The 12166-nt window shown below is 37.4% G+C and overlaps 1 protein-coding gene and 1 long non-coding RNA gene across 4 annotated transcripts in view; one reads left to right on the top strand and one right to left on the bottom strand.

Annotated features, from left to right (window-relative positions):
* Positions 1 to 12166, top strand: part of LOC107051845 — a 101083-nt gene that overhangs the window by 83847 nt on the left and 5070 nt on the right. Inside the window, exons 15-16 of the long non-coding RNA XR_006930916.1 lie at positions 982 to 2276; positions 5090 to 5161. This is a non-coding gene — a long non-coding RNA (uncharacterized LOC107051845). The remainder of the gene's footprint in view (positions 1 to 981; positions 2277 to 5089; positions 5162 to 12166) is intronic.
* LOC107051846 (insulin receptor substrate 1) overlaps positions 1 to 12166 on the bottom strand; it is a 292419-nt gene that overhangs the window by 19543 nt on the left and 260710 nt on the right. For all 3 annotated transcript variants that reach the window (XR_006930914.1, XR_006930913.1, XR_006930912.1), the window contains 3 exons: positions 5858 to 5944; positions 4665 to 4854; positions 1493 to 1607 (listed from right to left, as the gene is read on the bottom strand). The gene's annotated coding sequence lies outside the window, so the exon portion shown is untranslated. The remainder of the gene's footprint in view (positions 1 to 1492; positions 1608 to 4664; positions 4855 to 5857; positions 5945 to 12166) is intronic.

Below are 12166 nucleotides of genomic sequence, written 5' to 3' on the forward strand. Positions count from 1 at the left end.
TATCGTGACCAAATATTGGAGTCTTGATCTTTAACTTCCAAGCTTTTCTCCTTTGTGGAATTAAGCCAGAACCACAAAATTTTTGAAAACGCAGTGCTTGACTGAATTGAATGCAGTTTCCTCTGTGAAACTAAAACCAAACAGAAAGCTTCCTTCTACCTTCCAAAGGGATGTTTTTTAAATTGTCTTTGACCCTGTGTATTTTTATTTGTATTGGCTCTGGTTGTTTGATTAAAACTGTAGGACACCCAATTCAAAAGAGCATTTTTGAAAGACAAATAAGGAAACTTTGATAATTTTGCTTCAGATATCTCCTGTAATTTTGTATAAATGCTTTCCAGTTTTGGCTCGACATTATTACACGCTTCAGGAATATCTGAAAGTTAATTCAAGAAATACTTTACTTTGGCCCTGCTTTATAGTATTTTGATGTGTCAGTATTAATTGAATTTAAGTATTCTCTTTAGGAATATTTTATATAAAATAGAGATTTTGGAGTTCAAAATCAAACATACGTGTGCACACATATAAATATGTGTATACATTTATATATATAGCCTTCAGCAATTATACATGAAGTTATAATGTATTCAACTCGCCAAATACAATAAACAAGTCATTCATTATTTTAAAATCCTATTGACCTTAGCGATAACTTTTCCTGAAAAAAGAATGCAGACTCCAGCAACAGCAGAACTTGGTGAAGTTTAACAAAATATTTTAACAGAGCTATGACTAATTCAAAAGAACTTCTCAGAGGGAGGTTTCAGTGGCTTATATGGAGGAAGGGAGATTTCGTATCAATAAATATGGTGGCATCTGCCAGATAAAATGTTTTAATAATCCTCTGGGTGTGACTTCCCTCCCACTAATGTGTTGGACAGTTTAGATTAACACCATATGCCTGTTAAAAGAATGAGTTGGAAACCAGTGTAAATAGTGAGAGTTCATTTTACCGCATTATTTTCCCGGCATTCCCAGTATCCCTTTGCTAAGGATCGCTGATGAACAGACAGGATGGTGAAACAGGAGGAAAAGCCACAGGGACAGATGGAAGCGTGGAGCCAAAAGAACCAGGAAGAGGAGGAGGAAAAGAAAGGCAAGGAGAGAGCTAGTGGGAAATTATGGGGACTGAGGGACATGTTAAGTTTTTGGGACAATAAATAGACAAGGGGAATTGTCCTGCATCACTGAGGATATGGTGGTTTTTAAAAGCGATGGCATTAAGCCAGAAAGGGGAATGGTTCTTGTAGAAATGTGGTAAAGAGGATGGGTAAGATAAATTATCTCTGCATCTGGAGATACACAGATAGTGACATTCACCATCACAGGTAATGACATCACCTCCAGGAGGGACAGCTGGTGTGAAAGAGGAATCAGGCAAGAAGAAGCTGCCATGCTGAAATTACAAAGTGACGTAGCATGGCAGTGACATTATAAATTTACACATTCAAGTCATGTCTTGGCTGCAAGATTTCCAAAGGCAACTTACTCTTATTTCGATTGCCATGTTCCCGGTGTCAGTCAGGCTGTTTCTGCAGTGAAGGTAAGGAAAACACCTCAAACTGAGCGCTCCTCTGTTCTATCCTCAGAGCATAGAGGCTTGCCTGACAACAAAAATAACATCCATAAAAATGGTTCACACTCATTCAATCAATATTTCAAAAAAGAATAAGTGACCTTCACCATAGTACATAAAGTGATTTGGAACAGTTAAGAAGAAATAATGTTTGATTCTAAATTTTAATCAGTTTTCTTTGTATTACTCTTGTTTAACAAGGTAGACTCTGCCTCTTGCTCTGCAAGTCTTCAGTGACTGGATAAAAAAATAAAGGGGAGCATTAAATGCTGGTCAGGCAGAGGACTCCAAGCTTGTAGTTACTAGACAAAGAAAATAAATAAAATCAGAATATGTATCTCTTTGTTTAGAAACTGCAGAGCTGTATATTTGTATCCTACAGTCTTGACCAATGACTTTGGTCCCAGTGACTGTCAGGCATGAAATAAAGTTTGTCTCCCAAATAACATTATGTTTTTTTAAAAGTGCGCAGACATTTACACACAGAATGCAAAAAAGAACTGTATTTCAGTAGTAAAAGAATTAGAGAATGTAACAGATCTTATTCAAAGGAGTGGTTCCATTTACGTCAGTGGAATAATTAGCTGCGATAAGAGTTTAGAGGATCGAGCCTGTGTAGCAGCCATCTGTGCTCCTTACGTTTTATCCTCAGATAACATTATTCTCTAGCAACCAAAGGAAAATGCCATGCTGACAGGTAAGCCAACCTATTTCCAAACAGCACGTCAGTCACTGCCTGCTTGGGTGCAACATTTGACTGCAATTGCTTTCACATTTTGATTTATTCTGCTACTCTCATCAGTGCCTTGCTTCCCCTGCGCAAATTCCTGCAGACACATTAGCATGGAGACTGTCACAGTGCTCATCTACTTGGCACAGCTGAGCTCTCAGCTATTCAGCGAACACCCTGAGACTAACCCCAACCAAGGTGGCAGCTCTATATGCTACCTTCTACATTAACAAATGTGACAAGTCAGCCCTTACCCACTGTTGCAGTTACCACAGCAGACACTAAAAACCTGCTAATTGTTACTGTGAAAATGTCTTTATTAAGACAATATATTGAATCTTCATTGAATATTTAAAAGTTAGGCAAAATAACCTTTACTACAGTATAATATTACTATCATTAATACACTTTAAAAATGAATAAAAGTCACTGATTTTCCCTAACAGATGTTCACAGAGAAACTAAGGCCAGACTACAGGGTCTGGCATGGCCCAGTAGCCACGTGCGTCACAGCGTCTGTCTTATGCAACATTCTGAATATACAATAGCAGTAAACCAGTTTCACTCTAAGAGTTAAAGTGTAAGGCTATAACTTACTTCTGATCAAAATACTGCAAGATCCCAGTGTAGCTGTGCATTTGTGTCTGGCAGAATATGTCAAGCTTTTTTAAATTTCATTTTTCACTTGTTTAACTTGCAAATCAGAGAGGTCTTTTACTAATACCAAAGAGAAAACCCCTCCTTTTGCAACGAGCAGCACAGAGGGAACATGAGAAAGCCTATCAGCAACCTCTACCAAAACATACTTGAGGTCAGCATCATAGCATGCAGCTTGTAACCTGTCCTTGCTAAAGACAGTTTCCTCAAGAATTTGTGCAGAGATTTAGATTTCTAGACAATGGTATCAAAAGAAAGGGCTAAGAAATGAGATTAAAATGAATGGAAAGGGGCTTTGGTCCTTCTGTATTTGTTTTCCCAGGGCCTTAGCTTACGGAGTCTCATGTCTGATGAGGTGGGATAGGACTTCATAATAATCAGTTCATTCTTCTCAGTTAGAGCAAGAGCTTCCTTCCCAGCTGGGTGCCCCAGGCACCTGGTTATGGGTCCTGAACTGACAGACAGGCTCTTTTCCTGTTAAGGGTGTTTTAACCTGATCTGAATTGCTAAAGAGTCACTGACCCAGATAAAGAAATGCTGCCAACCTGTTTGTGCTGGCTAAGGCACTCCCTGGCATCTGTGAAACTGTGATTCAAATATCTGTTCCAGGGTGAAATAGAGAAAGGCACTCAGGCACAGAAAGTGAGAGAGGCAAAGCAGCAAGGAACTGACTCCTGTCTCTTAGGAGCTTCCACTTGAGTCGGGGTAACTTAGGAATGTATTAGTTGATGGTCAGCTTTAAAGACTGATCCAAAAGGACCACAAGAAAACAATACGACAGTTATTTGTGCAGGTGTGCTCTGAATTCTCAGCAGTATCGTACTGACATGAATCTTCATCATCACTAGCAGAAGTATTCCTGCCACTTCCCAGTAGTGCTGCTTCCTAAGATGACTAAGATAAAAGTTCACCAAGGAGGGGAATTGGCCAACATGAGTCTAAAGTGAAAACAGACCATCAGCCAACGCAAGTCTGTACAGTCAACAACTCCAGCCAGCAAGTCTACCAAGTTTGGGAAGAAATACAGTGATTAGTTTCTGGATTCTTTTTAGTGTTACTGTAACATTAGCACAACATTTCAATGATTTCAAGTAGCTTCTGATTAGCGTAAGTAAAAGGTTAGCACATAAGAACGTTGCTGTAAATCTTTGCAAGTCAGCACTGCAACATTCTTCCTATTGCCTTTTATGGGCAATATGACGCAGCACAGGGCGTGCTGTTGAAATGAGATAATTCAAAGTCTGCATATGCACACTGTGATTGAGCTTTCACTACCATGTCTCTGTAGTACTCACAAAGGAAATAAAACACTAGGAAATAATAACTTTGACTTTCAGAGAAAGAAAGGTAGCAGGAAAGCATGAAGCTTTGCTAGAATTGGATAAGTCAGACGTAGGGCTAGATAAAACTCACAGCTTTGGCTTGTCTGTGCTTTAGGAAGTGTTGTCAGTAGGATGCTTGGCTCTGTCTGATTTGCCACCAGTGAATTTCAGATTTAAGTTTGTTGGAAAATCAGAACTAGGGTTGAAACTAGGCAAACTTCGCCATGCCTTTTCCTTAGCACGTTGTCATTATAGTTAATTTCCTGCTGCCTCTGACAATATAGAACAGCAGAAGAGCAAAAAAGCAAAAAGACCTAGCAGTGATTTAACAAACCTGCTGCCACAGTATTTCCAAGGTTATTTAAAGGTTATTTACCTGTGCTGGAGCACATAGACAAGATTTCTCGGGTTCTGAGAAGATGAAGGACTCAGATGGTTGATGTGATCTTGAAAGCTGCAGATCTATTCCCAGCAGCTGTAATTTTTGCTTTGCATTCCTCCAGTCTGCCCAACGGTATACCACAGTAATCATCTCAAGTTAGCTGGGATAGAATTACCTGTGCACTCTAATGAAAGTTGCAATAAAATCAAAAAAATGAAGTCTGTTTTACTTAAACTGTTCTTTGTTGTAGAAACTCATGTAAGCATTTAAACCAGAGTAACATTGGATCACATTGTGTCTGAATCCAATGAAATAACCATGAATTGCCCTCTCGCTGCCTTGAACTGTTTCAACAGAGTTCCTTTTGGCTTCTGTATCTAGAAAATGTTTTCTCAAAAACTCCTGTTCTGTCCCTGCAGGTCAGGAGTGTGACTGGAGACCGTCACAAGTAAAATATGATGACTGGTGTGACAAGTATTCTGACGTATCAGGTAGGTTCAGAATGTTTCCTGGAATAATTCAGCACTCCATGTGCAGCCATTAGCACAATTAAATACTGAAGAGGAGGGTTCTGCCTTCCCAACATAGACCTTTGTTCCAACCATTCTTCACATCTCACATTTGCAACTCTGTATGACCAAGAGCATGTTTCTGGAAGAACATTCTGTCTCCCAGTTGTTGCCCATGAACAAGTACTGTGGTTACCAGTCTGCCACAGCAGCTTCAGTAACTAAAGCAATTTCAAAATATCAGTCTACTTTTTTCAAATGACTATATCACACATTTGGCTTGTGCAGAAAGTACTGTTCAGTGAGAAATGTAGCCACTAGAAAGAACATTTTAAAAAGAGCATTTATATTTCCTAAGAATTAAAGAAAGATATTTTCCTCTATCTACAAACAACACAGTGAAGTTGAATAAAGTATTGTGCACATAATTGAAGTCAAAATCTCATTGAAAAATTAGCATGAAAATTCGACTTTATCAAATCATTCATATTCTACGTTTTCTGGGGAAGCCAGAATAGCCTCTAAGATGTATCATTAGAGAGTAACTATTATTGATCTCTTCTTCTGAACATTAAAATCTAAAAGGTCTACACAAATAAACAAGTCTTTCTATTTCTTTTCCACAGAAACTAAATCCATTGATTATATTAGATATGAATTGTTTTTCTGGCCACTTACCAGCAGTATGGAGAGCAATTCAAATCGTATTTCCATGACCATTTAGTAGCTAACTCTGTTGGCTGCAGATTATCTGCCAAGACGACACTGTTTATACAAACAAAATATACATTATTATAATCTATGGAACAGACTAGGTTACATTTATCTCTACATTAATATCAGCTTTCACAATACTGGAACAAAGCATCTTCCACAAGCAGTTGCTTCAGCAATTAATCCGCCCCCATTGCTGTCTTTGAAAGTGCATCTTTCTTGGATAACAGGCAGTAGCTACCTGTAGCTTTGTCTACTATTATTACAGCAGTACGAATTGATAAGCACTGAAAATGCAATTTAAATAAGTACTACTTTCTACCTTATCCATTCTAGTCACATAAACAGGATAGATTTATTCTGTCTGATCTTCCCAAGGATATTTATTTCTTATTGATATTACCCTGGTGGGTATAAGAAGTAATTGCAGTTACATTTGTTCTGCAGTAGTAATTTCTTTATTTATTGTCCCTTTTTTACTCCACATTGAGAATGGAGCTTGCAAGATCCTAGCAAAGCAACACTGTAGCACCACAGTAGACATCAAGTCTGCATGATGCAGTGCAAGAAATAGGGAACACAAATAATTGTGTGTTGGAAGTTGACTAAGGAAAGAAGTACAATTAAATACTGAGAACTATAAAACTTACTTTGAGAGTTTAGTTATTTCTATGAGAAAACACTGAGTCTCTGTATGTGAGTGACATACATAGAGGTACCTCTACCTTCTAGAGGTACCAGGATAACTCTATTTAATTGCAAACATTCAGTTTGCCATTAGAAAAAGTGATTTGCATATCAGCACAACCCTGCAGCTCCTTGTTCTGGTGCAAGTGAAGGACTTTCTATAACGGATTTATCATTGCAACTGGTAGGAACAGGATCTGGCAAGCTTCAGGACTGACTCTTTCATACATATATATTACAAAGTGTCCAGTCTCACTATCCCTTTCCCCATCACCATGACAGTAGCTGGGGAGCACAGAATTTGAGTTGGTACTTGAAAATGTGACTAATTGCTGTCAATAATAATTTAAAAATAGGTTAATTGAATATATGATAGGAATGGAAAATAGGATTAAAGATGATACTTAGACCAGAAGGTCTTTTTCAGGCTGTGGAAAGGAACAGAACACTGTTATTTTTCCTCATGTCCTAAACGTCATCTCTAATCTTGTTTTCTATTTCTAGTGTATATTATACTGCTTTGCTAGTGCCACTGTAGCTAAAGTAGTATCAGTGTTTCCATTATAAACCCCTATTTTCAGAGGTTTGTAACTCAACCAGAAACATTTTGCTCCAGACCGAAACTCAGCAAACAGGACTAGAATAGGTTGAATTTTCAATTACTATATATATATTTTTAAGTTTGTGATGTAAAACCAAAAAATTTGAAAGCCTAGGAACACACAATGTATAGCACTAGGATGACTCTGAAGTACTGTTAACACCTTATTATAAGCTTAAAAAAAGAAAAAAAATGACAACTTTCAAATAGAGATCCACTCCAGTGGAATTTTCTCTTTTTTAAACAAAAAGAATGAGTAGTTATGCAACCAGAGCAATCATATGAGTTTAAAACTGTTTGCAAATATTTATCTTAATGGTTCATTAATCTGTATTTTACAAAGACTCCCAAGTACGTATGTACATAATAAAATGCAACAACACTACAACACAGACAAGTCAGTCAATAATGGACGTTTAGGAAACTTCATAAATATAGTTACATGGGCCAATAATCTGCAAGTTCTTCTGTTTTTTATTTCACATAAAAAGGCTCTCTGTTTAGCTAAGAAAACCTTATTCATGCAGAAATAATCGGATACGGTTCATCTGTCTTTCCTTTTTCCATGTGTTGTAATGAAAGAGTTGTATATAAAGTTTGGCTAAGACAGAAAAGATGTGATAGATGGCTACTAATATTTGATGAACACACTGGGACTGGTAAAATTGGGGTGAAACAAAGGAATTTGGGCAAAGATTGCAGAGATACCATGGAAATTTTGGCTACTGGAAAATAAAATCTGCCAGATGACTGAAGAGATAACAAGCATAGATAAACCTCATAGTATGGAAAGTGAAAAGTAATGCTGAAACAAGTAATAATATTTGACAAGTGAAAATATATGACAGGGAGGTAGCACTACCAGTACGGACTTAATGCTTACATGCACTTTGCACTTATTTTCTGTGTTGAAAGACACCACCACTACTGTAGACTAAGATTTTGCAATTGGATCTTTACCAATGAATCCTTTCACAAGGTTTTCTGGAGAGAAATATCTCACTCAGAACGTACATATGAAGAGCAGGAGGCTACAGTGATTTTCTTTACCTAGCTCTTAAAAAAAAAAAAAAATACTATTGGTAATGAGATTGGAGTTTTGCAGCATTAGCTCAAAGAGCAATTCAGTATTGCTGTTAAAATCAGACAAATTTCTCAACATACAAAATTAAAGACAACCTTGGTTTCAGGTATGTATCTGTATTCTGTGGATCTCTAGCATGCAGATAATTTTACTACAGTTTCATAGAATGGTTTGGGTTGGAAGGGACCTTAAATATCTTATAATATTATAATCATAAAAACTCGAACACCCTGCAATGGACTGTTTGCTTCCCACCAGCTCAGGCTGCCCAGGACTCCATCCAACCTGGCCTTGAATACCTCCAGGGATATACAGCTCTCTGGGCAGCAATGCCAGTTCCTCACTGCACTCTGAATACAGTATTTCTTCCTAACATCTGATCTAAATCTTCCCTTTTTTTTAGTTTAAATCAGTTCCCCATTGTCCTCTCCCTAACTGACAACAAATAAGATTATGATTATTCTTTCTTTCATAGACTAGCTTCACTTTTGTGGCAAACATTAGTATTAACCCTGTTTAAGATATTCTCCCTACTTTATTTCTTATAGATATTTTAAATTAAATATTTTAAATAACGTATTTTCAGTTGAAGTCATACCTTCAGTTTTGTAACCCTGCTTTAAACGTTACAGGACATGTTTTTAGAAATCCTAGAACAAAGTCAGTTGAAGTCAGTAAGAAACACTTGGGGCCTGGCCCAAATCCTGCTGAAGTCCTTCTTGAAGGAAATAAATTGGGAATTATTTTTTTTATTTACTTTACTTCCCCTAAAAATCTAATAAAGTCTCCACTAATGTTTATGGAAATCGTAAGCATGCATTCCCAAGCAGCTAAGTCATCTTTCACGACAATGATTCCTGTTATAAGTAGATGAAGTTTGTGATTAAATTTCATTCAGTATAGAGTGCAGACTTCTTAGGCTGATAAGAAGAGTAAACTTTATTCCTGTTGTCCACTTTCCTATTCTATGTGCCCGAATAATTTCAGTGAAACACCTGGAAGAAGGCACTAAAAAGACAATAATATCAAGGAGAAAAAAAAAAAAAAAAAAGCTGAAGTTATTCTTTCTTTCTTTCACCTATGAAAGGAATACTTATTTCATGTCAGCTCCTGTCCTGACTCTTACAGGCAGTGTTCTCTCTCCTTCATAGTTGATCTGGTTATTAAGCTTTAAGTGGTAGCTACTGAAAGACCACAGAAGCTATTTTGGAAAGCAAGCTTGAAAAGTTTGTTTCCTTGAGAAAAGAGGTAGGGAAGATTCTAATCCTAGCATAGCATAGAACGAAAAAATATATGGGAAATTTCACTGTTTAAATATGCTAAAATACAAGAAAGTATGAACACCAAGGCTTAAATTCCCATTCATCTTTCTCATGCAAGAAACATGATCACACCAACATTTTTGATCCTATCTTAAACATCTTACTCATAGCTGCAGTCTCAGCACTATGCAGCTCACAATTTAATCACTGCAGCGTTCAGAAGAACCTCTGTCTTTCAACATCTGAGTGTTTAGCTGTCTACATTTGTGATCATTCCTTTGCTGTAAGCTAGGAGACATCAGAAAAGGAGATGGATCCCTCCGAGCACACAGTAAACACTTGGTGAATGAAAAGACACATGACACAACATTTTGTTAAGGCATTTACAGCAAGTGACCTGCCCTATTTCACAGTGGTAGCAACTATGTTATTCACTGCACATAATGAATTGGTAGGTTATGCTAATCCGAAGAGGGAAGCGATCAATTGCATATGTCCAGACCATCACTCCCATTGATTTTGTAATTAATGATTAATGTACAATTTAGGAGGGAGAGATTGCTGAGGAGGGAACTTCATGTGGAGAATAAAAATGTTACAGTAGCCTAATCAATTAGATATAGTTGACAAATGGGTGAAGGATAACAGTACAAAGTACTGTGCTTTAGTAGTGGTCAGAGAGAAGATGTCGCATCATATCTGTATTAATCTTTCCATGGGTTAAGTGTAATCCATTGAAACAGCAGGACCAAGAAAAAACTGTTTGGTATTTCAAAACCATGCATCTTTGATGCTAACTTGAAACCTCTTTGCTTTGTTTGCTGATAAAAACATCCATAATAACACACTAGATGCCAAGGAGATCATTTGTCCTTATATGCCTGGTAACAGGATTGAAAGCCTGATAGAATAGCATTTTACAGAACAAATAGCACACTTTGCAAATAAACTAAGGCAATCTTAAGTGTCAAGAGAAGAGAGTAAACCTTTGAAAACAGGTACATCATCTGTTTAGGTGCAGCCTGTGCAGAGGTTTAGCTTTCATCCCCATGACGGGCTTTTCAGCCTCCCAGTACAGCAACAGCTGCCATGGGATGAAGTGACAATACATGTAACCAATGTCAGTACTCAGTTTCAGCTGCATAATGACATTTTGATGACAATGTATGCAGCAAGCTCTAACATTTCTTATCAAGCGAATCTAGAAGCTCACTGCAAAAATGCACCATTCAGTTCCAGAATCCTGACCTACAAAAATGACTGCTTCTATACATGAACTTTTCACTGACTTGACTTGACTGTAATTATACATGAGAATGATAGTGACAGGGTCATGCCTAGGAACATTTTTACAGCTGGCCATAACAGACAGCAAACAAAACTGTTTCACTTCTTCAGGAAGGTTCCCCTTAACTTTGGGTGGCCTGAAGGACCTATGTATTTTTGTGCAGATGTTTATAAATGCATAGCATATAGAATTTTCATTCTATTCCCTATTGTTTCTTTCCTGGAAATTCAAAGCAAAACAAGACTTTTGGAATGTCTTCAAAATGTGTAGGTGGAAGATCTGTCAGTTCTTAATTAAAGGATGGCAAATGCTAAATTCTTACAACAAACAATTCTTTTCCTATAACGGTTCAACTAAATGAGTTTTGAGACAAGACATCAAAAGCAGAGATGTCTTTCTACCTAGACAAGATTGGCATACTGAGGGGACTCTTGCCTCAGTGCAAATGAATATCAAACTCATGCTGTGAAGTCTAGAAATCACTTCTTTCAATTTACACCAGGATTAACTTGCCTGACATCTGTAACATCCTAAAAATATCAGTTCTGCTGTAACCCACAAAGCCCTTCAGAAAACTTAGAATTCTAAATTAAAAATGAAGGAATTGCATAATCATCTTCTACCACTGCCACCATTCTCCCTTTTATACTAAAAATAAATGTGGAAGGGATAAATCTTTTTTTCGATGGGGTTGTTGTTGTTCATGACAGTTACAGTCTAGCCAGCCATACCACGTGTCTCTGCCACACATGGAAAGCAAAGCAATTACATGTACAAAGATACCACCTATGCTTTGCAAGCCACACAAACATGCTCATCAGGGAGGTCTTGCAGAGAAACCACAAACACTGGAAATTCTTTAAGGTAAATCAGATCTGCGGAAAGCCCAGTGGCCAATCTTTCTCCAGTTCCTTAGCTTTGCTTTATGTACTTTTCAGGCATGCAGAGTGGTCCTGCCTGCTTTTAAGGTGTTATTTATTCTCACTTTGGTCCAAAGAGCTCTGTACAACTTGCAAAGAAAGACTATGATCAACTGCAGGCACCATATAGAAATCTGGGTTTCATTAACTGGAAATGTTGGGCACATTGACAGTATTTTCTAAAAGGAATCAGTGTTCCTTAAAATAAGTCCCACTGACTTCAATTCAAATCAAGAGTAAGTCGTCTCAGAACAGTAAAAATAAAATGGTCAGAATCATTATTCATTTAAGCATTTAAGAATAGAAACAGTGTTGAGTGGGTTATCCTATGTGAAAAAGCAAAGAAAATCAGCTATATTCACCTGAGAGCTTGCATTAAGCTGCATATGTGTGCACAGGAGCTCAATGGGAACTGAACAAAAATGTTTTCT

The sequence above is a fragment of the Gallus gallus genome, chromosome 9 (genome assembly GCF_016699485.2).
Source record: "Gallus gallus isolate bGalGal1 chromosome 9, bGalGal1.mat.broiler.GRCg7b, whole genome shotgun sequence".
Classification (NCBI taxonomy): Eukaryota; Metazoa; Chordata; class Aves; order Galliformes; family Phasianidae; genus Gallus; species Gallus gallus.